General features: G+C 42.9%; 1 protein-coding gene across 6 annotated transcripts in view; it reads right to left on the bottom strand.

Moving 5' to 3' along the window:
• The window catches only part of LOC130276984 (synaptotagmin-1-like), a 271121-nt gene that overhangs the window by 155773 nt on the left and 90901 nt on the right, over window positions 1-24447 (bottom strand). For 3 of the 6 annotated variants that reach the window (XM_056527085.1, XM_056527088.1, XM_056527087.1), the window contains one exon: window positions 15058-15150. The gene's annotated coding sequence lies outside the window, so the exon portion shown is untranslated. Of the gene's footprint in view, window positions 1-15057; window positions 15151-19964; window positions 19994-20168; window positions 20341-24447 lie in introns of those variants that run through there. The other 3 variants (XM_056527089.1, XM_056527090.1, XM_056527086.1) reach the window with 3 other exon arrangements.

The raw sequence follows: 24447 nt of genomic DNA, 5'->3' as shown, positions 1-24447 counted from the left end.
CACGTCTACGCATACACAACACATGCATGTCAGCATCACCAGTCCAGGAACCAAATTATTTACATTTTTATTTTAAAAATTAAAAAACTTCGTTGAAACATTTTCAAATTTATTTTAAAAAACACCACTCTCCTGCTACTACCAGTCTGCCATCAACTGCTGTACGCTGTTGACATAACTCCACCATGTCATGCTGTATGCTAGTACAACAGTCAGCCACCCCTGCTGTATGCTGGCTACTAGTGGAAACACCAATGCACCATCACCCTACACAACCCATCATCCACAAAAAAAGGCATAATTTTTGGCACGCTTAGAAAAAGGTACTGCATCTTCCCATGCCTCCATGTGCATATTAACACCAGCAGGCATCTACCAACGACCAGGGATACTTTATACCACTTTATTTTGGTGTGAATAAGCCTAAAAAAAATAGGCAAGCTGTAATAGTTACCGCATGTTGCCTTAATTGAGCCTTAAACACATTAAAACTACTTGAATACATTCCTAACAGTGTTAGAAAGGGGTTTAGAGGTGTTAGGCAGTGTTATAAACATGCCGAGCCGAACACTTGATTTCTGAAAAGTTTGGCGAGTCCAGCGAACCGAACTTTTCAAAAGTTCGCTCAACTCTAGCCAATATCTTTACTGGCTACCCTTTGCCCAGCAAATTTACGTAGAACTGAAAACAATGACATACAGTGCTGTTCACAACTTGTCCCTTTAACCATTTAATGACCCAGCTAATTAATTTTATTATTATTTTTTTTTATATACTTTTATATGTTTCCACTGACAAAGTTGTATTAAGCTTATTTCTTGTGGGACAAGTTGTACTGTTCATGTGCACATTTTATTATATCATACAAATGTATAACAGAACCATAATGTAAATGTAAACGTAAATTATTTTTTATTATGTTTTTTCTGGGACGTGATGTGACCAGCAATTTTTGCCTTTGGAATATTTTTTTGTCTACACCGTTCACCGTGCTGGATCAAAAATATTATAATTTAATAGGTTGGTAAATTACCCATGTGGCTATACCAATTTTTTTTAATTTTTTTTGTTTTTTAAGTGTTTTATTTGAAAAATTGAAAAAGGTGAGTGATTTAAATTTCTATTAGGGGGAGATTTATTTGTATTTAAACGAACAAATATATATAAATATATTTTTATCATAAACCATCAGTAGATGATTTACATAGATCAATGTAATGCAACAGCTACAGTGGGGATCAAAAGTTTGGGCACCCCAGGTAAAAATTTGTATTAACGTGCATAAAGAAGCCAAGGAAAGATGGAAAAATCTCCAAAAGGCATCAAATTACAGATTACACATTCTTATATTATGTCAACAAAAGTTAGATTTTATTTCCATCAATTACACTTTTAAAATAACAGAAAACAAAAAAAAATGACGTCTGCAAAAGTTTGGGCACCCTGCAGAGTTAATATTTTGTACTGCCCCCTTTGGCAAGTATCACAGCTTGTAAACGCTTTTTGTAGCCAGCCAAGAGTCTTTCAATTCTTGTTTGAGGTATCTTTGCCCATTCTTCCTTACTAAAGTCTTCCAGTTCTTTGAGATTTCTGGGCTGTCTGTCACACACTGCTCTTTTAAGTTCTAACCATAGATTTTCAATTATGTTGAGGTCAGGAGATTGTGAAGGCCATGGCAAAACCTTCAGTTTACGCCTCTTGATGTAATCCCCCGTGGATATCGAGGTGTGTTTAGAATCATTATCCATTTGTAGAAGCCATCCTCTCTTTAACTTCAGCTTTTTCACAGATGGCATCAAGTTAGCATCCCAAATTTTCTGAAATTTTATTGAATCCATTTTTCCTTCTACTCGTGAGATGTTCCCTGTGTCACAGGCTGCAATACAGCCCCAAAGCATGATTGATCCACCCCCATGATTAACAGTTGGACAGCGGTTCTTTTCATTAAATTCTGTTCCCCTTCTTCTCCAAACGTACCTTTGCTCATTCTGGCCAAAAAGTTAAATTTTAACCTCATCGGTCCACAGAACTTGTTTCCAAAATACATCAGGATTGTTTATATGTTCATTTGCAAAGTTCAAACGCTGATTTTTGTGGTGAGGACATAGAAGAGGTTCTCTTCTGATGACTCTTCCATGAAGACCATATTTGTACATGTATCTCTTTATAGTGGAATAGTGTACCAAAACTCCAGTGTCTGCCAGATCTTTCTGGAGGGATTGTTGTCAGGGTCCGGACTGGTATGCGGAGAGGACACGTGAGTGGATCCTCTGTTATAGTGAGGCGATGGCGTGGGCCATACCAGGGGAACGGAATCTAAGAGGTTAATGGTTTTCACCAGAGTCCACCACAAAGCGGGTGGTAACCCCCAGGTTGTTCCACCCGATAGTGACTCAACCTCACTGACAGCTGAGACAGGTGCGGTACACAAGGACAAGGCAAGGCGAGGTCAGACGTAGCAGAAGGTCAAGGCAGGCGGCAAGGTTCGTAGTCCGGGGCAACAGCAGGGGTCTGGATACACAGGCTAGGGATACACACAAAACACTTTTTCAGGGCACTAGGGCAACAAGATCTGGTGAGGACAGGAAGGGGAAGTGGGTTTAAGTAGTGCTTGGATGTAATACACTGATTGGGCCAGGCACCAATTAGTGGTGCACTGGCCCTTTAAATTTCATAGAGCCGGCGCGCACGCGCCCTAGGGAGCGGGGCCGCGTGCGGGTACGGAGCCAAAGGAGGACGAGGCAGGTGAGAGGATGCGATCCTATTACCACTTGTAAAAATTCCTATTACCACTTGTAAAAATTCAATTCAATTCAAAAACTGGGTCTACAAGTACATGCGAGTGAAAAAAAATGTATTATGAATTTTCTCCTTCACTTTGCTGCTATTCCTGTGAAACACCTAAAGGGTTAACACACTTACTGAATGTCATTTTGGATACTTTGAGGGGTGCAGTTTTTATAATGGTGTCATTTGTGGGGTCATTTGTGGGCCCTTCAAATTAGGGATCGACCGATATCGTTTTTTTTAGGGCCGATACCGATAATCGGTGGAGGTTAGGGCCAATAGCCGATAACATATACCGATATTCTGGTATGAGTTATCGGCTATTTATCGACACCACTGCAGATCACTGATTTAAAGCGGGCGCTTTAAATCAATGAACTGCAGTGGCTTTTGCGGCGCCATAGAACGCAGCCGCCACCCGCTTCTCTCCCCCTGCCTGTCCGGGGGTCCTGAGTCCTATCACCGCCACCCCCCACCGCTCCGCGCCCCCTACCGCACTGCGTCGCAACCCCCACCACACCGCCATGGCCCCATTGCCTCCCCCATCCCCGGTTTTATAATTACCTGTTTCTGGGGCCTGGGGTCCACTCTACATCTGGCTCCGGTGGCGTCCTCCTAAGCTGTCACTGTGCGCACTGACGGTGACGTCACGTCGCGTCACGTCACTCATCATTTTGCACAGCGTAACGCAGGATGCAGCGGGAGCAAGAAGTAGCGTGGAGCTCGGGCCCCGGGAATAGGTAATTATAAAACTGGGAATGGGGCCAGGGCGGTGCGGCGGGTCGGGGGGGGGTTGGCAGTGCGGTGTGGGCGATGCGGGGGGATTATTGGCTTATCGGCAAGGTAATTGCCGATACCAATAATGCCCAAAATCGTGATTATTGGCCGATAATATCGACCAAACCGATAATCGGTCGATCCCTACTTCAAATCCACTTAAAACCTGGACTGTTACCTGAAAAATTCAGATTTTGAAAATTTTGTGAAAAATTGGAAAATTGCTGCTGAACTTTGAAGCCCTCTGATGTCTTCCAAAAGTAAAAACATGTCAATTTTATGATGCAAACATAAAGTAGACATATTGTATATGTGAATCAATATATAATTTATTTGGAATATCCATTTTCCTTATAAGCAGAGGGCTTCAAAGTAAAAAAAAAAATGCTAAATTTTCTATTTTTTCATAAAATTTTAGCATTTTTTCCCAAGAAATGATGCAAGTATCAACAAAATTTTACCACTAACATAAAGTAGAATATGTCACGAAAAAACATTCTCGGAATCAGAATGAAAAGCAAAAGAATGCCAGAGTTATTAAGGTTTAAATTGACAGTGTTCAGATGTGCAAAAAATAGCCGGGTCCTTAACCCCTTGGGGACGGAGCCCATTATGACCCTAAGGACGGGAGCATTTTTTGCAAATCTGACCACTGTCACTTTAAGCATTAATAACTCTGGGATGCTTTTACTTATAAATTTGATTCCGAGATTGTTTTTTCGTGACATATTCTACTTTATGTTAGTGGTAAATTTTCACCGATACTTGCATCCTTTCTAGGTGAAAAATGCAAAAATTTCATGAAAAATTTGAAAATTTTGCATTTTTCTAACTTTGAAGCTCTCTACCTATAAGGAATATGGATATTCCAAATAAATTATGTATTGATTCACATATACAATATATCTACTTTATGTTTGCATCATAGAATTGACGAGTTTTTACTTTTGGAAGACATCAGAGGGCTTCAAAGTTCAGCAGCAATTTTCCAATTTTTCGCAAAATTTTCAAAATCAGAATTTTTCAGGGACCAGTTCAGGTTTGAAGTGGATTTGAAGGGTCTTCTGGTTAGAAATACCCGATAAATGACCCCATTATAAAAACTGCACCTCTCAAAGTATTCAAAATGACAATCAGTAAGTGTGTTAACCCTTTAGGTGTTTCACAGGAATAGCTGCAAAGTGAAGGAGAAAATTCAAAATCTTCATTTTTTACACTGGCATGTTCTTGTAGACCCAGGTTTTGAATTTTTACAAGGGGTAAAAGGAAAAAAATCCTCTCAAAATTTGTAACCCAATTTCTCTCGAGTAAGAAAATACCTCATATGTGTATGTCAAGTGTTCGCAGGTGCACTAGAGGGCTCAGAAGCGAAGGAGCAACAATTGGATTTAGGAGAGTGAGTTTTTCTGAAATGGTTTTTGTCCCATTTAGGAAGCCCCTATGGTGCCAGGACAGCAAAAAAAAATCACATCGCACACTATTATGGAAACGACACCCCTCAAGGAACGTAACAAGGGGTACGGTGAGCCTTAACACCCCACAGGTGTTTGACAACTTTTTGTTAAAGTCGGATGTGTAAATGAAAAAAAAATATTTTTCCACTAAAATGCTGGTTTTTCCCCAAATTTTACTTTTTTACAAAGGGTAATAGGAGAAAATGCCCCCCAAAGTTTGTAACCCCATTTCTTCTGAGTATGGAAATACCCCATATGTGGACGTCAAGTGCACTGCGAGCGAACTACAATGCTCAGAAGAGAAGGAGCGCCATTGAGCTTTTAGAGAGATAATTTGTTTGGAATGGAAGTCGGGGGCCATGTGCATTTACAAAGCCCCCTGTGGTGCCAGAACAGTGGACCCCCCCCACATGTGACCCCATTTTGGTAACTACACCCCTCACGGAATGTAATAAGGGGTGCAGTGAGCATTTACACCCCACTGGCGTTTGACAGATCTTTGGAACAGTGGGCTGTGCAAACAAAAAAATTTAATTTTTCATTTTCACAGACCACTGTTACAAAAATCTGTCAGACCCCTGTGGGGCGTAAATGCTCACTGTACCCCTTATTACATTCCGTGAGGGGTGTAGTTTCCAAAATGGGGTCACATGTGGGTATTTATTATTTTGCATTTATGTCAGAACCGCTGTAAAATCAGCCACTCCTGTGCAAATCACCAATTTCGGCCTCAAATGTACATAGTGCGCTCTCACTCCTGAGCCTTGTTGTGTGCCCGCTGAGCATTTTACGCCCACATATGGGGTATTTCCGTACTCAGGAGAAATTGCGTTACAAATTTTGGGGGTCTTTTTTTCCTTTTACCTCTTGTGAAAATAAAAAGTAAAGGGCAACACCAGCATGTTAGTGTAAAAAAATTTTTTTTTACACTAACAGGCTGGTGTAGACCCCAACTTTTCCTTTTCATAAGGGGTAAAAGGAGAAAAGCCCCCCAAAATTTGTAGTGCAATTTCTCCCGAGTACGGAAATACCCCATATGTGGCCCTAAACTGTTTCCTTGAAATACGGCAGGGCTCCAAAGTGAGAGAGCACATGCGCATTTGAGGACTAAATTAGGGATTGCACAGGGGTGGACATAGGGGTATTCTACGCCAGTGATTCCCAAACAGGGTGCCTCCAGCTGTTGCTAAACTCCCAACATGCCTAGACAATCAGTGGCTGTCAGGAAATGCTGGGAGTTGTGGTTTTGCAACAGCTGGAGGCTCCGTTTTGGAAACACTGCTGTACAATACGTTTTTATTGGGGGGGGACAGTGTAAGGGGGTGTATATGTAGTGTTTTACTCTTTATTAGGTGGTAGTGTAGTGTAGTGTAGTGTTTTTAGGGTACATTCACACTGGCGGGTTACGGTGAGTTTCCCGCTAGGAATTTGCGCTGCGGCGAAAAATTTGCCGCAGCTCATACTTGAAGCAGGAAACTTGCTGTAAACCCGCCCGTGTGAATGTACCCTGTACGTTCACATGGGGGGCAAACCTCCAGCTGTTTCAAAACTACAACTCCCAGCATGCACGGTCTGTCAGTACATGCTGGGAGTTGTAGTTTTGCAACAGCTGGAGGCACACTGGTTGGAAAACCTTCAGTTAGGTTCTGTTACCTAACTCAGTATTTTCCAACCAGTGAGCCTCCAGCTGTTGCAAAACTACAACTCCCAGCATGCACGGTCTGTCAGTACATGCTGGGAGTTGTAGTTTTGAAACAGCTGGAGGCACACTGGTTGGAAAATACTGAGTTGGGTTCTGTTACCTAACTCAGTATTTTCCAACCAGTGTGCCTCCAGCTGTTGCAAAACTACAATTCCCAGCATGTCTGATCACAGAAGGGCATGCTGGGAGATGTAGTTATGCAACAGCTGGAGGTACGCAACTACAACTCCCAGCATGCTGAGACAGCTGTTTTCTGTGTGGGCATGCTGGAATTTGTAGTTTTGCAACATCTGGAGTGCTACAATTTAGAGACCACTGAACAGTGATCTCCAAACTGTGGACCTCCAGATGTTGCAAAACTACAACCCCCAGCATGCCCAGACAGCAAACAGCTGTGTGGGCATGCTGGGAGTTGTATTTTTGCAAGATCTAGAGGGCAGTATAGAGATCACTGTGCAGTGGTCTCTAAACTGCAAACCTCCAGCTGTTGCAAAACTACAAATTCCAGCATGCTCACACAGCAAACAGCTGTCTGGGCATGCTGGGAGTTGTAGTTTTGCAACATCTGGAGGGCTACAGTCTAGAGACCACTATAGTGGTCTCAGAATGTAGCCCTCTAGATGTTGCTATGCAACTACTCACTGGCTTCCGTCGCATCCGGGAGCCGTCCTCTTCTGCCGCACGCCGCCGCAGATCTCCGTCGCCGCCGCCGATCCCCGTCGCTCCGCTGCCTCCGGAGGGGTAAGTGGACTCCGGCGCCGCTCCTCTTCGTTTTCCCCGTTCTGCCCCGCCTATTGTGGGAGGGCAGGACGGGGAAAACGAAAGTAAACCCCTCCGATCCAGATCTGCTATTGGTGGTCGCGTCTAGACCACCAATAGCAGAGATAGGAGGGGTGGCACCCGTGCCACCTCACTCCTATCGCTTTAGGGGGATCGTGGGTGTCTTAGACACCCGCGATCCCCCTTCTATTCCGGGTCACCGGGTCACCATAGACCCGTAATGACCCGGAATCGGCGCAAATCGCAAGTGTGAATTCACTTGCGATTTGCGCCGATCGCCAACATGGGGGGGTCTAATGACCCCCCTGGGCATTTGCACGGGGTGCCTGCTGATAGATATCAGCAGTCACCCCGGCCCGGTCCCCGCCCGGCGGGGGCCGAAATTCCCACGGGCGTATGGATACGCCCTTCGTCCTTAAGTACCAGGACGCAAGGGCGTATGCATACGCCCTTCGTCCCCAACAGGTTAAATGGGCACTGTCACCAACTTTATTTTTTGATATGTTCTAGTACTTATGTACTACAACATATCTCTAATATACTTTTATTTTTTTTTATTTTTTTCATTAACCCCTTAAGGACGCAGGACGTAAATGTACGTCCTGGTGAGGTGGTACTTAACGCACCAGGACGTACATTTACGTCCTAAGCATAACCGCGGGCATCGGAGCGATGCCCGTGTCATGCGCGGCTGATCCCGGCTGCTGATCGCAGCCAGGGACCCGCCGGCAATGGCCGACGCCCGCGATCTCACGGGCGTCCGCCATTAACCCCTCAGGTGCCGGGATCAATACAGATCCCGGCATCTGCGGCAGTTCGCGATTAAAATGAACGATCGGATCGCCCGCAGCGCTGCTGCGGGGATCCGATCATTCATAACGCCACACGGAGGTCCCCTCTCCTTCCTCTGTGCGGCTCCCGGCGTCTCCTGCTCTGGTCTGTGATCGAGCAGACCAGAGCAGGAGATGACCGATAATACTGATCTGTTCTATGTCCTATACATAGAACAGATCAGTATTAGCAATCATGGTATTGCTATGAATAGTCCCCTATGGGGACTATTCAAGTGTAAAAAAAAATGTAAAAAAATGTAAAAGTAAAAGTAAAAAAAAAGTGAAAAATCCCCTCCCCCAATAAAAAAGTAAAACGTCCGTTTTTTCCTATTTTACCCCCAAAAAGCGTAAAAAACATTTTTTATAGACATATTTGGTATCGCCGCGTGTGTAGATGTCCGAACTATTAAAATAAAATGTTAATGATCCCGTACGGTGAACGGCGTGAACGAAAAAAAATTAAAAAAGTCCAAAATTCCTACTTTTTTAATACATTTTATTAAAAAAAAAATTATAAAAAATGTATTAAAAGTTTTTTATATACAAATGTGGTATCAAAAAAAAGTACAGATCATGGCGCAAAAATTGAGCCCCCATACCGCCGCTTATACGGAAAAATAAAAAAGTTATAGGTCATCAAAATAAAGGGATTATAAACGTACTAATTTGGTTAAAAAGTTTGTGATTTTTTTTAAGCGCAACAATAATATAAAAGTATATAAAAATGGGTATCATTTTAATCGTATTGACCCTCAGAATAAAGAACACATGTCATTTTTACCAGAAATTGTACGGCGTGAAAACAAAACCTTCCAAAATTAGCAAAATTGCGTTTTTCGTTTTTATTTCCCCACAAAAATAGTGTTTTTTGGTTGCGCCATACATTTTATGATATAATGAGTGATGTCATTACAAAGGACAACTGGTCGCGCAAAAAACAAGCCCTCATACTAGTCTGTGGATGAAAATATAAAAGAGTTATGATTTTTGGAAGGCGAGGAGGAAAAAATGAAAACGTAAAAATTAAATTGTCTGAGTCCTTAAGGCCAAAATGGGCTGAGTCCTTAAGGGGTTAAAAAGGTTTAATTTACATTTAAAAATCGGCCACTGAAAAAGGACTGATTTTGGAGTGGCAATCAGTCCTTTTTCAGTTAGGCTGCACTCGCTCCCTGCCTGTCAATCAGACAGGCGGGAGCGAGCGCATTGGCCACTGGGAGGCCACTCCTCCTGCACATCGCCGCCGCCTCATTGCCGCCGCTGTCCCTGCACGCCCGCTGCCGGACTCTGCAGTAACTGCAAGAGTAATGAGGGAACGGGGTATGCGGGGCGGGGGGGGGGGGGGGGGGGAGGAGGTAACGGGCTAGTGCCGTAACGGGGGGGGGGGTAACAGGCTAGCAAAAAATAAATAAATAGGATGGTGGGAGCTACCCTTTAAGGTATAAATGGGCTACGCCGATGGAAAACAATGTGTTATATATATATATATATATATATATATATCAACTGGTGCTACAAAGTTAAACAGATTTGTAAATTACTTCTATTTAAAAATCTTAATCCTTCCAGTACTTATCAGCTGCTGTATGCTTCAGAGGAAGTTTTATTTCTTTCTGGAGTTCTTTTCAGTCTGACCACAGTGCTCTCTGCAGACACCTCTGTCCGTTTCAGGGACTGTCCAGAGCAGGAGAGGTTTGCTATGGGGATTTGCTTGTACTCAGGACAGTTCCTGATATGGACAGAGGTGTCAGCAGAGAGCACTGTGGTCAGACTGAAAACAATTCCAGAAAGAAATACAACTTCCTCTGTAGCTGATAAGTACTGAAAGGATTAAGATTTTTAAATAGAAATAAATTACAAATCTGTACAACTTTCTGACACTAGAGTACCCCTTTAAGGCTGCCTTTGGAAGCCCTTAGCAATCAAGCGCCAAAAACATAGATCAATGTAATGCAATAGCATTGTATTGATCTACGTGAGCCATCTAATGGTTGCTTATGATCGGCTCCAAGGGGAGGCCAAAAAATGCGTAAAAAAAAGTAAAAAGACAGTTTAAAATTATTTTAAAAATCCTCCTATTATTGTTCAAATAAAACTGTCACTCTCGCTGGTCGCGAGCGCTCCCCTCCTCTGTCCTCCACTGCCTGCGGGGCTGGATTTCACATTGCGGGACGCACCCACATGCAAATCCCAATACGTCACTCACCTCTGCTCTCTGTTGTCCCTCTGGTGCTCTTGCAGAGTCGGCGCGCAGGCCCCTGCCTCCTTGGGTGTGCGGGCGCCAGAGCTCTGAGATTTAAAGGGCCAGTACACCTGCACCTATCCTATAAGTATCAGCACCTCCCACTTACCCCTGCCGGATCTTTGTTTGCCTTAGTGCCCTAGAGAAAGCGTTTCTATTCTTGCCTTGCTGTGTTCCTGATCCCTGTGTTCTGTGACCTGACCTTGCTCCTGTGCCGCCTGCCTATTCACCTCCTGCTACGATCCTGACTTTGCATCTGTGCTGCCTGCCTTGAACTTATGACCACGAGTTGCCGTATCCCTCCAGTGCCTCGAATCTCCTCAGCAGCCTATGTGGTCGAGTCGTGCCAGGGTCGACCTAGGTGCCGCCTGCCGCAGCAAATACATCCAGCTTTGCGGCGGGCTCTGGTGAAAACCAGCGGCACCTTAGACTCCTCTCCCTGGCATGGCCCACGTCATCTAACACGCAAGTCCAGTGGATCCACTACTTTTCAGACGTATTCTGCGAAAAGCAGGCCGAGACCCTTCCACCGCATCGTCCCTACGACTGCCCCATTGACTTAAAGCCTGGAACCACGCCTCCTCAAGGAAGAATCTATCCTTTATCTGTTCCAGAGACTAAAGCCATGGTAAATATATTCAAGAGAACCTCAAAAAGCATTTATCCGAAAATCCTCCTCACCTGCTGGAGCTGGTTTCTTAATTGTTGGGAAGAAGGATGGTTCTCTCCATCTTTGTATTGACTACAGGGGTCTTAAGATCACGATCAAAAATCGCTATCCGCTACCTCTGATCTCTGAACTTTTTGATAGTCTTCGTGGTGCCAAGATCTTCTCCAAGCTGGATTTGTGAGGATCTTACAACCTTATTCGTATCCGCGAGGGAGACGAATGGAAAACTGCCTTTAATAACAGAGATGGACATTTTGAGTATCTTGCGATGCCTTCTGGTCTCTGTAATGCTCCAGCTGTATTCAAAGAATTTGTCAATTACATCTATCGAGACCTACTCTACACATGTTGTCATATACCTTGAGGACATCTTGATTTTCTCATCCGATTTGGAGGAGCATCACTTACATGTCCATGTGGTTCTACAGTGCTTACAGGAGAATGATCTTTAGACCAAACTGTAGAAATGCCTTTTGAGAGATCTAGTCTTCCGTTCTTCGGTTAGATTGTTTCTCATCAAGGCCTACAGATGGATCCTGACAAACTGACTGCGGTTTTGGATTGTCCTCATCCTACGGGGTATTCAACACTTTTTGGGATTTCCCAATTATTATCGCCAGTTCATTCCACATTTCTCTTCCTTGGTTGCCCCGATAGTGGCTTTCACTAAGAAGAACTCTAACCCCAAAACTTGGCCTCCTGAGGCCGAAGAGGCCTTTTCTCACTTATAGACAGTATTTTCCTCTGCTCCCATGATTTCAAGACCTGGTCCTCATCCATAGGAGACAGTGCCCTTCTTACCCAGAAATACTCCAAGGGCAAGATTGTAAACTGTTGTTTAATTTCTAAGACTTTCTCACCTGCAGAGAGGAACTACTCTATTGGAGATCGAGAACTCCTTGCTATTAAGCTTGCCATGGAAGAGTGGCAACATTTATTAGAGGTTCTTATCAGGTCAGTATCTATTCAGACCATAAGAATCTCCTTTACCTCCAGTCTGCTCAGTGATTTACCCCTCGCCAGGCTAGATGATCTCTTTTCCAGATTTAATTTCTTCATTCATTTCTGCCATTCTAACAAGATCATCAGAGACTATGCTCTTTCCTGGTCCTCCGATGTTGTAGGATTGGACTCCACGCCAAGGCATATTATTCCTCCAGAGTGATTGATCTCCACAGCTCCTGACGATCTTCAGCAAGTTCCCCCTGGGAAATCCTTTGTACCTGTTAAACTGAGACATGTAATCTTGAAATGGGGACATTCTTCTTTGCTGGCTGGTCACCCAGGAATACGAAAGACAATTCAACTAATCTCCCGGCCTTACTGGTGGCCGCATCTTGAACGCTATGTCTCCGACTTTGTCCGTTCCTGTGTTACTTGTGCCCGTGACAAAACTCCTCGGCAGAAACTTGCAGGACTCTTACAGCCTTTGCCCATTCCGGAAACTCCCTGGTCTCACATAGCTATGGAGGAAACAAGGAGCGCTCCCTGTGCGGTATCGGTGATGGTAACAGAATAGTGTGAACAGGTGTAATCATAGACGTGCGCACGGGGTGTGCCGGGTGTGCCTGTGTACACCCTAATCAAGCCCTGGCTCCCGTCACATTCGGGACATCCAGGGAGCAGTGTAAATAAAACCTATGTAAGTTGGGTATCATTGTAATCATATGGACCTACAGAATAAAGAACTGCATAGAAACGGTAGCATCAAAAAATAGCAAAATGGTGTGTATTTGTGGTCATTTTGTGGTAAATTGAGTGATTCCATTCTATTGTACAATACAATGACACAAAAAACAATACCTCATATGGGTCTGTAGGTGGAAAATTGAAAGTGTTATGATTATTAACCCCTTAGGTACTCAGACTATTTTCACCTTAAGGACTCAGCGTTTTTCCGTTTTTGCATTTTCACTTTTTCCTCATCACCTTCTAAAAATCATAACGCTTTCAATGTTGCACATAATATTCCATATGATGGCTTATTTTTTGCACCACCAATTCTACTTTGCAGTGACATTAGTCATTTTACCCAAAAATCCACAGCGAAACGGAAATAAAAAATAAAAAAAAAAATAAAATTAAAAAATAAAAAATTAATTGTGCGACAAAATTGAAGAAAAAATGTCATTTTGTAACTTTTGGGTGCTTCCGTTTCTACGCAGCGCATTTTTCGGTAAAAATAACACCTTATCTCTCTTCTGTAATTCAATACGGTTAAAATGATACCCTACTTATATAGGTTAAATATTGTCGTACTTCGGAAAAAAATCATAACTACATGCAGGAAAATTTCTATGTTAAAAATTCTCATCTTCTAACTCTTATAACTTTTTTATTTTTCCACATACGGGCCGGTATGAAAGCTCATTTTTTGCACAGTGTTCTGAAGTTTTTATCGGTACCATTTTTGTATTGATCGGACTTTGTAATCGCTTTTTATTCATTTTTTCATGATATAAAAAGTGACCAAAAATACAATATTTTGGACTTTGGAATTTTTTGCGCATACGCCATTGACCGTGCGATTTAATTAACAATATATTTTTATAGTTCGGACATTTCCGCACGCGGCGATACCACATATGTTTATTTTTATTTATTTATTTTTTATGGGAAAAGGGGGGTGATTCAATCTTTTATTAGGAAAGGGGTTAAATGACCTGTGTTAACTTTTTTTTAACTTTTTTTTTGCAGTGCTATAGCTCCCATAGGGACCTATAACACTGCACACACTGATCTCTTATGCTGATCCCTGCAAAGCCATAGCTTTGCACGGATCAGCAAGATAGGGGCTCGAATGCTCAAGCCTGTAGCTCAGGCTTGGAGCAATCAAACCCCAATCGGATGCTGTGGAGACAGGTAAGGAGACCTCCGCCTGCGTCCCAGCTGATTGGAACATCGCGATTTTATCGCGATGTCCCGATCAGCCCAACTGAGCTGCCGGGAAGCGTTTACTGTCACTTTCAGATGCGGCAGGCAACTTTGACCGCCGCATCTGAAGGGTTAATAGCGCGCGGCACAACGATCGGTGACTAGCAGCCGGGACCGACCCGGTGTGATGTGGGGTCAAGGTGTGACCCAGTTTTAAACACCGGATCCGGGCTCAGGGCGTACAGGTACGCCCTGAGTCCTTAAGGATCGGGCATGCAGGGCGTATGCATACGCCCTGCGTCCCCAAGAGGTTAAAAGGTGAGGAGAAAAAAAATTTTTGTTCAAAAATGAGAAATTCCGGTATCCTCAAGAGGTTAAACACATAGGATTTGTCCTATTCCTAACATGTTCATTCCTGTAAAGGTAGGTGTCTACTTAGGATGCTTTAAAAACTATCCCATTTAGCTTGTGTACTTTTATTCCTGAGGAGATAGTCCAGGTCACTAAGGTCCCCTCTTAATTGGTAAAAACCTTTCTGAAATGTTATGTTTATTGTAGCCCCCCCCCCCCCCCAGCATCTTGTTATATGATGTAATAGCTATAACCAAGGGCTGTGTGAGCTGCTTAAGGGGCCCCAACCCAAGAAAACACACATACAAATACATTCTCTACAACCTTCTTGTAGACTTTCCCGCTATATTTGCTACTCTACTTTTGTTGCTTGAAGAATGATCTAAACTGCATAACTTAATTAACACACCAAAAATACATACACACACATATATATATAAGCACTGCGGAATCTGTAGGTGCTATATAAATAAACTTACTATTATTATTAAATTATTATTAATATATATATATATATATATATATATATATATATATATATATATACACACACACACACACACACTATACATTTCAGAAATAATACGGACCTGAGTTTTGAAGATGACACATTTCTGCCTCTTGCCAAAGTGAAGGTCAAATACTGTCTCTCCCATGCTGATCGTAATATTTTTTCAGATTTTCTGTAATTAAATCAATAAGTATTCATTAGCAGCTCTGCAATAGAAAAGTAGTTTTTTGAGTTTTTAAATGTACATGTTGCCCGCCAGCCAGTCCTCATTTGAACCTACTCTAAACATTAAACTTTTGGTCTAATTTCCCCTCAAAGTTAGACTATGTTCACAAATTTATTGAAGGTTTTACTTGAAGCCTCCATCACAAGGTAAAAATAAAAGCAGCAGTGATGACCCTGATCCATCATATCACACACAATATAACTCTATGTACCAATAGACAGCCCCGACACACATCTGATGAAAAAAAAAAAAAAACTGAGGCAAGCTTTGAGGACTTGCAGGGTAGCACTGGAGGAAAACTCACTCCAAAAAAGGTCTTCAAAAGTAGACAAGCAAGAACTCCTTAGGGTGCATTCAAACGGCCATCTGTCCCCATTTCCCCCTCCCCCCCCCCCCCCCCCCCGTTTAGGTTCCGTTGTTGCTGCTTGTAAATGGATTACAAATGGTTGTAAAATAATCTCATTGATATCAATGGAATTTTTTTTTTCAAATCCTTTCAAATCCGTTTGCACCCATTTCCGTTTTTTTTTTTTTTACAGGAGAAAAGACGGTGCATGCAGTATTTTTTCTCCTGTCAAAAAAAAGGAAGAAAAAACGGATAGAGTTTTTTAACCTGTTTTTGCTTCTGAGCATGCTCAGAACAAAAAAAAATATTATTTTTTGTTTATTAACTGAACAATAACAGATCCAAACAGATAACATCTGTTTGCTTCTGCTATTGTCCGTTATTTTTTTTTAAAGTCCGTTTTTTTTGGCCGGGAGAAGAACGGGACGGGTCTAGACGGCAGTCTGAATGCAGCCTTACTTTCAAATCTGCACTCACGTCTGCTAAACAGATTTAAATTTTACTGCTGTTATATTTTTTCTATGCCACAACCCCAGGCAAAAATCTTTAACTCCTTAACACCCCCCACATATCTCCAAATGCAAGATCCAAGAAAAAAATGGGAGAAAGATTTAACTTTCAGACCCCACAACCCATCTTCACATCCTCCTAATGCTGCTCCCCATAGCTCACTTCTTCCCCATTACCAAAGACAAGCTCTCTAAACTACTCTCCACATTGGATCTCCCCACTTGTGCACTTGACCCAATCCTACCCATCCTCATCTCAGACCTTACTACACTGTTAATCCCAGCTTCACCTCATACCTTTAACCTATTACTAAACAGTTACATCTTCCATTCTTCCTTAAGGGTAGAGTCACACATGCCATATTTTTCTGTGTATTTGCTGGTGCGTATTTTCCTAGCCAAGTCAACGGGTAGCAAAATATGCAGCTGATTTTGCTACCTATTGACTTCAATGGGTAGAAAAATACACAGCGAAATATGGCACCTATAACCGTACCCTCAAAGGGGTACTCCGGTAAAAACCTTTTTTCTTTTAAATCAACTGGTGGAAGAAAGTTAAACATATTTGTAGGTTACTTCTATTAAAAAATCTTAATCCTTCCAGTACTTATTAGCTGCTGAATGCTACAGAGGAAATTCCTTTCTTTTTGGAACACTGATGACATCACGAGCACAGTGCTCTCTGCTGATATATCTGTCCATTTTAGCAACCATGCATAGCAGATGCAAAGCAGATGTGCAGCAGATGTACAGCAGATGTGTGCTAAGGGCAGCATGGTGGCTCAGTGGTTAGCACTGCTGCCTTGCAGTGCTGGGGACTTGGGTTCAAAGCCCACTAAGAACAACAATAAATAAAGCGTTATTATTATTATAATATGTCAGCAGAGAGAACTGTGCTCGTAATGTCATCAAAGAGCATTCCAAAAAGAAAATAATTTCCTCTGTTGTATTCAGCAGCTAATAAGTACAGGAAGGATTACATTTTTTTAATAGAAGTAATTTACAAATATGTTTAACTTTCTGCCACCAGTTGATTTAAAATAAAAAAAAGGTTTTCACCGGAGTACCCCCTTAACGACGCAGGACGTATATTTACGTCCTGCGCCGGCTCCCGCGATATGAAGCGGGATCGCGCCGCGATCCCGCATCATATCGCGTCGGTCCCGGCGCTAATCAACGGCCGGGACCCGCGGCTAATACCACACATCGCCGATCGCGGCGATGTGCGGTATTAACCCTTTAGAAGCGGCGGTCAAAGCTGACCGCCGCTTCTAAAGTGAAAGTGAAAGTGACCCGGCTGCTCAGTCGGGCTGTTCGGGACCGCCGCGGTGAAATCGCGGCGTCCCGAACAGCTGATCAGACACCGGGAGGGCTCTTACCTGCCTCCCCGGTGTCCGATCGACGAATGACTGCTCCGTGCCTGAGATCCAGGCAGGAGCAGTCAAGCGCCGATAATGCTGATCACAGGCGTGTTAATGCACGCCAGTGATCAGCATAGGAGATCAGTGTGTGCAGTGTTATAGGTCCCTATGGGACCTATAACAGTGCAAAAAAAATGTAAAAAAAAAGTGTTAATAAAGGTCATTTAACCCCTTCCCTAATAAAAGTTTGAATCACCCCCCTTTTCCCATAAAAAAAAAAAATAGTGTAAAAAAAAATAAAAAATAAACATATGTGGTATCGCCGTGTGCGTAAATGTCCGAACTATAAAAATATATCATTAATTAAGCCGTACGGTCAATGGCGTACGCGCAAAAAAATTCCAAAGTCAAAAAAAGCGTATTTTGGTCACTTTTTATACCATTAAAAAATGAATAAAAAGTGATCAAAAAGTCAGATCAAAACAAAAATCATACCAATAAAAACTTCAGATCACGGCGCAAAAAATGAGTCCTCATACCACCCCATACGTGGAAAAATAAAAAAGTTATAGGGGTCAGAAGATGACATTTTTAAACGTATAAATTTTCCTGCATGTAGTTATGATTTTTTCCAGAAGTGCGACAAAATCAAACCTATATAAGTAGGGTATCATTTTAACCGTATGGCCCTACAGAATAATGATAAGGTGTAATTTTTACCGAAATATGCACTGCGTAGAAACGAAAGCCCCCAAAAGTTACAAAATGGCGTTTTTTTTTTCGATTTTGTCGCACAATGATTTTTTTTTCCGTTTCGCCGTGCATTTTTGGGTAAAATGACTAATGTCACTACAAAGTAGAATTGGCGACGCAAAAAATAAGACATAATATGGATTTTTAGGTGGAAAATTGAAAGGGTTATGATTTTTAAAAGGTAAGGAGGAAAAAACGAAAGTGCAAAAACGGAAAAACCTTGAGTCCTTAAGGGGTTAAGGACTCAGACCATTTTGGCCTTAAGGACTCAGACAATTTAATTTTTACGTTTTCATTTTTTCCTCCTCGCCTTCTAAAAATCATAACTCTTTTATATTTTCATCCACAGACTAGTATGAGGGCTTGTTTTTTGCGCGACCAGTTGTCCTTTGTAATGACATCACTCATATCATAAAATGTATGGCGCAACCAAAAAACACTATTTTTGTGGGGAAATTAAAACGAAAAACGCAATTTTGCTAATTTTGGAAGGTTTCGTTTTCACGCCATACAATTTATGGTAAAAATGACGTGTGTTCTTTATTCTGAGGGTCAATACAATTAAAATGATACCCATTATTACATACTTTTATATTATTGTTGCGCTTAAAAAAATCACAAACTTTTTAACCAAATTAGTACGTTTATAATCCCTTTATTTTGATGACCTCTAACTTTTTTATTTTTCCGTATAAGGGGCGGTATGGGGGCTCATTTTTTGCGCCATGATCTGTATTTTTTTATACCACATTTGCATATAAAAAACTTTTAATACATTTTTTATAATTTTTTTTTAATAAAATGTATTAAAAAAGTAGGAATTTTGGACTTTTTTTTTTTTCGTTCACACCGTTCACCGTACGGGATCATTAACATTTTATTTTAATAGTTCGGACATTTACGCACGCGGCGATACCAAATATGTCTATAAAAAAAATTACGCTTTTTGGAGGTAAAATAGGAAAAAACGGACGTTTTACTTTTTTATTGGGGGAGGGGATTTTTCACTTTTTTTTTTACTTTTACATGTTTTTTTACACTTGAATAGTCCCCATAGGGGATTATTCATAGCAATACCATGATTGCTAATACTGATCTGTTCTATGTATAGGACATAGAACAGATCAGTGTTTTCGGCTATCTTCTGCTCTGGTCTGCTCGATCACAGACCAGAGCAGGAGACGCCGGGAGCCGGACGGAGGAAGGAGAGGGGACCTCCGTGCGGCGTTATGAATGATCGGATCCCCGCAGCAGCGCTGCGGGCGATCCGATCATTCATTCAAATCGCGCACTGCCGCAGATGCCGGGATCTGTATTGATCCCGGCACCTGAGGGGTTAATGGCAGACGCCCGCGAGATCGCGGGCCTCGGCCATTGCCGCCGGGTCCCTGGCTGCGATCAGCAGCCGGGATCAGCCGCGCATGACACGGGCATCGCTCCAATGCCCGCGGTTATGCACAGGACGTAAATGTACATCCTGGTGCGTTAAGTACCACCTCACCAGGACGTACATTTACGTCCTGCGTCCTTAAGGGGTTAAAGGCGTTATCTGGTCAGAGAAAATTCTGCTGCATGCCTTTATTACTTTTGTAATAAAAATGTATTAGTGTTGCTGCCCAGATTTCCCAACTTCCCAGACTCACACATGCAGGAAGTGCTTAAATTGTCATGTCTAGCATCCACTCCCTCTTAAACTAACCCCTTTCCGGATCCCCCTCCCACCTGAGACGAAAACCATGTGACTGGTATTGTCTGTGGTACATAAGCACATAGGGGGAGATTTATAAAAACCTGTCCAGAGGAAGAGTTGCTGAGTTGCCCATAGCAACCAATCAGATCACTTTCATTTTTGAAAAGACCTCTGAAAAATGAAAGAAGCGATGTGAATGGTTGCTATGGGCAACTCAACAACATTTCCTCTAGACAGGTTTTGATACATCACCCCCATAGTGTGAAGACAGTAGGGCAGGGATTCGGCACAATATGGGCTTTTACATGCTGTCTGAAGAAAGACATGTTGACTGCTGGAATTGTAGTTTTCAAGCCAAATTAATCATGGAAAAAGTGGAAAGAACACGACCTGGCAAATCTGACCACCAGTAGCCTCTGAAAATGTCATATGGTGTAGCATAGATGCCAAAGAGGTAGACCTCAGGCTAAAATAGTTGGATAACCCTGTTAAACATGCAGTCAAACACCCATCCTCAAAAAGCCATAGAGGACTGCTACTCTTTGTTCAGCTACCGCCCAATCGTGCATCTCCCCTTTGCCTCAAGACTTCTTGAACAACTTGTGTAACTTGAATTGTCCTCCCCCCTCTGATCCAATTCCCTGTTTGACAACCTTTAATCTAGCTTCTGTCTCCACCACTTTACTGAAAGCACTTTAACCAAGGGGGCCAATAATGTTCTGACTGTCAAAGCCTCGTGTCACCACACTGCTCCTTCTCCTTGATTTTTTCTTTGCTTTTGACACAGTTGACCAACACCCTGCTTCAAAATCTCTCATCCCTTGGAGTAATAAATTTGGCCCTCTCCAGGATATTCTCCAAGCTAACCGTACATTCAGCGTCTACCATTGATACACCACATCATCACCTCGCTTTCTTACTGTTGGAGTTTTCCAAGACTCTGTCCTGAAATCCCCTTCTTTTCTGCACCTATACTGTTGGCCTGAAACAGATCCTATAATCCCGTAGCTTAAAGTACCACCTCTATGCAGACAACACTTTAATCTCTCTCTCTGATCCGGACATGACCTATTATCCAGGATATTTGAGTGTCTGTCAGCTATATCTTCTTCTCTTCCCAATTTCTAAAACTCAATATAGAAAAAATATAATTCCTTTTTCTTTACTTCCTCTTGCGCCATCATTCACCCAACCTGATCAATTATGGTGAAAAGCCCCACACATTTGATGCTGCTTTTTCCCATAAATCCCACATTCATACTCTTACCACCTCCACCTCAAAACATTTCTTGAATCCGCTTCTTTCTCAACTTTGTCTCAACTATTCCCCACTTGGACATCCATTCATTATTCCCCACTTGGACATACCCCTCTGTAGCCTTCCATTAAATCCATACTCAAATTGGCTGGCCAACTAATGTACCTCTCCCCTCACTCCTCCTCTGACAATACCTTCCCTTTCCGCTACGCAAAGAAATTAATTTAAACTGTTAACAATGACATATAAGGCGATCTACAACCTTTCCCCTCCATACATCTCTGAATTAATTTCTTGATTTCACCCCTCATGTAATCTTTAGGAGGACGGGATAGGAGGTCGGGATAGGAGGTCGGGATAGGAGGTCGGGATAGGAGGACGGGATAGGAGGTCGAGATATGAGGAAGGGATAGGAGGTCGAGATATGAGGTCGTGATAGGAGGTCGTGATAGGAGGACGGGATAGGAGATTGAGATAGGAGGACGGGATAGGAGGTCGGGCTAGGAGGTCGGGATTGGAGGACGGGAAAGGAGGTTGAGATAGGAGGACGGGAAAGGAGGACTGGATAGGAGGACTGGATAGGAGGACAGGATAGGAGGACAGGATAGGCGGACGGCATAGGAGGTCGGGATAGGATGATGGGATAGGAGGTCGGGATATGACAACAATTTATGAGGACGGGATATGAAGTCAAAAGCTTCCTCCTTTGTTTATTTTCCTCCCCAACAAGGATTAGGAAGGAAAAACTGGGCAATGCCGGGTACTCAGCTAGTATATATATATATATATATATATATATATATATATATATATATATATGTATACACACACACGTCAATTGTTGTGATTGGCAAAACATTACCAGAGTTCTTCTCTAATAAAGTTATACATCCCTGATTTCCATAAACACGCTTGACCTTCACCTGAGCTCTCCCCTCGTCCACACCTGACTCCAAAATTTCTACTGTTTCTCACTCATACACTGGAACTTGCTACCCCAACATATCAGGGTCTCTCCAACCATCAAGACATTTAAAGGGGTACTCCACCCCTAGCATCTTATCCCCTATCCTATGGGGACCCCGGGATCTCCGCTGCAGCGCCCCGCTATTATTACTGCACAGAGCAAACCCGCTCTGTGCCTAATCACGGGCGATACATGGGCCTGAGCATAGTGACGTCATGGCTGCACCCCCTCGTGACATCACGGCCCGCCCCTGCAATACAAGTCTATAAAAGGGGGTGTGGTGGCCATCATGCCCCCTCCCATGTATTGAGGGGGCGGGCCGTGACGTCATAAGGGGGCAGAGCCGTGACATCACGATGCTTCGGCCCCTGTATGGCCAGTCATTAAGCATAGAACGGGTTTGCTCTGTGCAGTAATGATAGCGGGGCACTGCAGAGGAGATCCTGGGGGTTCCCAGCGGCGGGACCCCCGCGATCTAACATCTAGGGTGTATCCCTTTAAGAGCAAAAACCCATCTCTTTAGCAAAGTCTACAATAACCCTGCTGCCACTGTATTGCCCTTCAAATGGCTGCTTCCCTAACTCTTCACAGATATCTAGCTATCTTCCTCATATACTGTTTCCCTCCCCTTACCCTGTAGATTGTAAGCCCTTGCAGACAGGGCTCTCTTTCCTTCTCTATTAGTCTGTCACTTACGGTTTCATGTTCACTGTACTTGTGTTTGTGTTACCATATGTATTTTAACCTCATATGTACTAAGTGTGCTGAAACCAAAAAAACATTATTATCATGATTGTGATGGATCTTGTTACGCATAGTGGTCTGTTATAAATATATGCACCACATGTGCGAACATAGCCCAAGAACTTTTTTTCCCCTTTTTCAGTGTTTTCTTTTTGTGTATGAGGTCATTATTGCTGAACAATGATTAATACACCAAAGTAAAACACACTCTCTGGAAGTTCATTGTGTTGTCAGTTGTAAATCTTACATTTCTCCGCCCCTCTACACAAAAGCCTTAGGTAAGAGCAATGTTTAAAAAATGCGGTCATTCCTGTTCTCTGTTAAAATGCGTACACTATTTTCTAAGAACTTCCTTAGAGCTGATTGACTTATTTTTTATCAGGAGGAGGAGGCGATTGTAAAAGGACAGAAGCAACTTTTTATTTTTACATTAGGCTGGATATGACTTTTGTAACCTTATCAGTAAACACTTATGTCATGGTCATCCCACAATTTTACGACAACACATAGCTGTCACTATGTAAGCATGGTGTTCTGTCATTTCAGACAATTTTGTCAGGATAAGACGTTGTGTATGTACATGAGAAGCAGCACTATTTCTGGCTATTACCGTATTCATCGGGGTATACCACGCACCAGCCTATAACACACACCCTCATTTTTCCAAGGATATTTAGGTAAAAAAAGTTTTTTATCCAAATATGCTTGGCAACATGAGGGTGCGTGTGTGTGTGCATGTGTATACCCTGATAGACTGTTTCTGACCCCGCCGTCGCTGCCCGCTTCTCTCCCCCTGCCTTTCCTGGGGTCCAGAGTCCTGGTGCCGCCGCTTCTCTCCCCTGGCTATTCAGAGACCGCCGCCGCAGAAGCAGGCAGCGACAGCAGGTCTCTGGACCTCCAAAAGCCGCTGCAGTTCATAGATTTAAAGCCCCCCCCCCCCCCCCTTAAATCATTGAAGTTCAGCGGCTTATCGGCGTATAACACGCACATAGACTTTAGGCTAAAAATGTTAGCCTAAAAAATGTGTATTATACGCTGATAAATACGTGGACAGAAAAAGGAGGGAATTTGGTGGAGCGCTTCTGCTAGTAAAGGTTGGAACTCAACAGCCACGGTTGCACAGGACAAGATCCAATATTTTCTATTCTAATAAATTCTTGTCCTGTTCAACCGTGGCTGTTGAGTCCCATCCATTACTAGCAGAAGCGTTCCACCAAATTCCCTCCTTTTTCTGTCCACTTTTCATCCACATTTCCGTACCCTTGGAGATACGGAAAGGGGAAAGTGAGCCACACACTGCACGCATCCCACTCACCCAATACCCCTCACAGGGTCTTGCTTGCTTTGCTGGAACACTCCAGCGGACCACAGCGACACCCAAGACGAGGTGGTGGGTGGGGTCCATCTCTTCCTTATACTACCACAACAGAGAGCGCCCCTCTTTTTTCCTTTCTGCCTTTGCACAACTTGTATATGGCATTTGCAAATGATTTCTGCACTTCAGGCTTCAGCTTTAATTTCCAGTTGTCTCAGAGTTCGTGTATGTACAGTAGACTAGCTGTTACAATGTCTCCCATACAGTGCACACACATAGGGGATCCTGCTCCCCTATGTC

Source organism: Hyla sarda, chromosome 6, assembly GCF_029499605.1.
Source record: "Hyla sarda isolate aHylSar1 chromosome 6, aHylSar1.hap1, whole genome shotgun sequence".
Lineage (NCBI taxonomy): Eukaryota > Metazoa > Chordata > Amphibia > Anura > Hylidae > Hyla > Hyla sarda.
The sequence above is the reverse complement of the archived record's forward strand: the minus strand, read 5'-3'. Positions and strand labels throughout refer to the sequence as shown.